This window comes from Herpailurus yagouaroundi, unplaced genomic scaffold, assembly GCF_014898765.1.
Source record: "Herpailurus yagouaroundi ecotype Mexico unplaced genomic scaffold, PumYag 181, whole genome shotgun sequence".
Lineage (NCBI taxonomy): Eukaryota > Metazoa > Chordata > Mammalia > Carnivora > Felidae > Herpailurus > Herpailurus yagouaroundi.
In genome coordinates, this window is record NW_024412412.1 from 26,032,342 (window position 1) to 26,036,543 (window position 4,202).

The window sequence follows — 4,202 nt, forward strand, 5'->3', positions numbered from 1 at the left end:
CTCAAACTTACGAGCCATGAGATCATGACCTGAACCAAAGTCAGACGCTTAACTGACTGAGCTACCCAGGCACCATAATATTGAGCTAATGTTTAAAAGACGTGCTATTATATGTGTGTAGGACATTCCAGCCAGACAGAGTAGATCATATGAAGGTGCCAAGGTGTGTTTTAAGAAATTCCCGTTAATCCAGAGTTGCTGGAGTGAAGGCTTCTCCCGAGGCGGTGGCTGGCTAGGAAGCTGGACAGATAGGCAGGTCCCAATCATGAGGTGCCTGGTGAGCTATGCTGAAGAAAGTTCTGGGGAACTTTTGGACATCCAAGTAGGCATATGAAGATTCAAACTAGGCCCAGGCTGAGCCATCAAGAGGTAAAGAGGAGATCGGACTGGGTGTAAGGGACCTGTAGGTATGGCCCTTCTAGGAGTTCTAACTAGTTGGAGCAGTGGTTCAGCAATGGGAAGTAAGAAACCAGACACATCCTGCTCCCCTCTCACTAACCCCAGGAGTAGGGTAGAGCTGCCATAAACAGAATCTGCCAGGAAGGGAATGGTCTGGAGGCAAGGATGGGCAACAACCTTTATTTCAAAATCCGTTGGCCATAAGTTCTTCAGTAACATTCATGTTCATAATTAGGATCTCAAAGAACCTTTTGAATTCTCCAAGATATATAGAAATGTAGTGACAAGGCAAAGGACTTGGAGTGAGCAGACCTGAATATTACTATAAAGCAACATTTTGTTGATTTGTTTTTTGTGCCACTGACGACCGGAGCCCCTTCTTAAGAGCACCTGAATCTCCTTGTAGAGAATCACGTCATCCCTGCTGTGGGGGCATCTTGGTAGGAGCCCAGCCCCTGCCTCCCACTAATTCCCGGTGTCAGATTCATTCTCTGTCCTCCCCAGTAAGGGAGCTGGCATGTAACCCAAGCTTGGCTGATTCATCTCCCGTGGGACTTTGAATTTGGAGCCAGCAACATTCCCAATCTCGAGGGAAAGCATTTAGGCTTTCTCCATTATATAAGATGTTCGCTATGCGGTTTTTTTTTATAGATGCCCTTTAACAGGTTGAGAAAGTTCCTTCTATTCCTATTTTGTTCAGTATTTTTTTTATCATGAAAGGGAGTTGAATTTTGTCAAGTGCTTTTTTTTTAAGTCTATCGAGATGATCATGTGGTTTTTATCCTATTTTCTACTAATATGATATATCATATTGATCTATTTTTAGATGTTAAACCAATGGTTTGGGTTGATCTCAGCCCATTAGCAGGGATGCTATCAGGTAGGAACGCCTGGGACACTCACCTGGGCCTGTACTATGCCCTGCAGCCCCCCACAGACACTTCCAGATGAATGCTGTGCCTGGATTGGTCCTTGTGGTTCTTATTATGATTACAATGGGGTAAATTGCTACAAGGCTTTATGCCAATGATTGATATTAAAATTTATTTGGTGTCACATGTATTTTATTTTCTAACTGCGAGATTTGCTAATTTATGTGTGTTTAAGCCTAGTGAATCGGCATCCGTGAGCTGATTCACCAATACCTTATTTTCTGCCAAGGTGGGTAGCAGAGAACTGTGTGGGTGTCCATGCGTGTCTCAAACACTTAAAAGGAATAAATGTTGAATGATGACGTGCCAAGAGATATTATCCTGGAAAGATTTCATGAAAGAGGTGGAATTTAAGCAGCCATTTGAAAGAAAAAAAGAAACACACTACAGAGGATCATTTATGTAGCAAGTGAGATCTATGTTAATTTCCCTAACTGTTGATTTGGTGCTTTTGCAAGCTGAACCGCTTTGGAAGCACCCATCTGTCTGAGTCTAAATACCAGAGAATCACCTTTCCCGAAGAACCTCCCTCGCTGGTGTCCATCTGGGCCATCTGAGTAACAGATTGCTAATACAACCTGGTTTGACAGGAGCTACTTTGAAAATGGCTGTGCTTGTCTCATCCAAGGTGACGACCTACTTCTCTACCAATGACTGTAACCATGTTTCTTGGGTTCTTCACCCCTTGCCCAAATTTGTGTCATTTATTATTTCTATTTAAAATGTTGCACTTTTCCAGGGCACCTGGGTAGCTCAGTCGGTTGAGCGGCTGACTCTTGATTTCGGCTCAGGCCATGATCCCAGCAGGGTCATGGGACTGAGCCCCACGAGCCTGCTTAAGAGTCTTTGTCACCCCTCTATCCCTCTCCCCCATTCACTTTCTTTCCTTCTGTCTCTAAAAAAGGTAAAAATAAAACAACAAAACGTTGCATTTTCCATTTCTCGAGAGTCATTATAATGTTATCGTCACTGGTAAAAATGAGTCATCTTAACTCCTTTTGCTGTGTCTCTCCAAAGAGCCTATCCCGGGGACTCAACCTGGAGACACAGGGTGTCAAAGATCTTGAAGTTACAGAGAAGGGGAAAATAGTAAGTACCTTACTGGCATTTCATTTATAGCATTATTAGTCTTTATTTTAAAAATAGTGGCAAATGACAGCATGAAATCATCACAAGCAGGGACCACAAAAGGTACAGATATAGCAGGACTTCAGAGCCGCAGTCGAATATTTGGGGGCAGTGTCTATTCCAGTATGTTCTGTTTACATATTAAGTTTCTAACAAGAAAAGCATTCGTTAGTGAATTTCCTCTGTACTGTACTAACAGTTTCCTTGTTGGTTCAATCAGGTGTTCACCAGGTCAAGTAAGTCCTCCTATTCTACCTGCTTGTCCCTCTCACATCGTGCCCCCCCCCCCCCTGCCCCCTGTCCGCACCCCGGCTCCAGCCCCTGGCCCTCTCACATGCCCTTCTCAGCAGCTTGTGCTCAATGTCTGTGCTCAGCACCAGCGTGCTGGAAGCCGGTTACGTCTCCGCAGCAGGCTGCTCTCCGACGTGGCCCTGAGCAGTCTGCTGTTCCACGCAATTACAAACAGATCTTTGTGTATCAGAGATTTTCTTTCTCGGTTTCTTTTTACCAAATATTGCAAGAGCATGACTAAGAGAAAGCTAAAGAGATATGATTTCACTAGACTTTTGAAAAGTGTGGCTTGAGATTTCATTTACTGGATTTTTTTTTCTTCCCTGCTCCCTCCCTTTCTTTCCTTCTTTCCTTTTTTATCTTTTGTGGCGGTGGTGGTTTTTGTTATCTTGATTTGGTTCTGGTTTAGGTTTGTCCTGGCAACATTTGAAGATCACACTCATTTGTTGATAGAACAACAATAAAATTTACTGCCCAGGAAGATCTGGGCAGTGAACTGGGGAATGAAAGCAGCGGTCTACAGATGAAGGGATCGAATTCTTCCCTTGACCATGCTACGGATTCGCTCTATGACATGTATTAAGCTTTGGAGCCCCTCTGGACTTTGTGTACAAAATCAGATGGTGGAAACTGATTCTCTTCCAGATCTTTCTTGACTTCAGCATTCTATGATTTGAAAACCAGATTGTCACAAACATCTAAAAACACTTCCGCAAACCTGTAAGAAAGGGATTTTGAGAAAAATGGCAGGTTAACTGTACATTTCCAGACCTTCCAATCTCCCACCTCCTCGCTAAGGCCGCCCAACAACTGAGAAAAGTATTACGTGACAGCAGGTGTCCATGGCTGGGGCATCATCTTTTTAATGCTTTAAAATACAGACAGATTGTGCTCACTTCGGCAGCACATATCCTAAAATTGGACCGACACAGAGAAGATTAGAGTGGCCCCTGCACAAGGATGACACACAAGTTTGTGCAGCCTTTCATATTTTTTACGTATATACAATGGAATACTGCTCAGCGATGAAAAATAACGAAATCTTGTCATTTGCAACAATGTGGATGGAACTAGAGTGTATTCTGCTAAGCAAAATAAGTCAGAGGAAGACAGATATCATATGATTTCACTCCTATATGGAATTTGAGAAACAAAACAGATGAACATAGGGGAAGGGAAGGAGAAGTAAGATAAACACAGAGAGGAAGGCAAACCATAAGAGACTTAAATACAGAGAACAAACTGAGGGTTGATGGGGGTGGGAGGTGGGTTAAATGGGTGATGGGCATTAAGGAGGGCACTTGTTGGGATGAGTACTGGGTGTCATATGTAAGAGATAAATCACTGGGTTCTACTCCTGAAGCCAATACCACACTGTACGTTAACTAACTTGCATATAAAATAAAATAAAATAAAATAAAATAAAATAAAATAAAATAAAATAAAATAAAA

At 42.7% G+C, this 4,202-nt stretch overlaps 1 non-coding gene across 1 annotated transcript; it reads left to right on the forward strand.

The window, feature by feature from the left end:
- The first annotated feature begins 3,638 nt into the window (after positions 1-3,638).
- LOC121040017 (U6 spliceosomal RNA) lies at positions 3,639-3,745 on the forward strand. The gene has a single exon (XR_005795087.1). It is a non-coding gene; the product is annotated as a U6 spliceosomal RNA (small nuclear RNA).
- Positions 3,746-4,202: the final 457 nt, after the last annotated feature.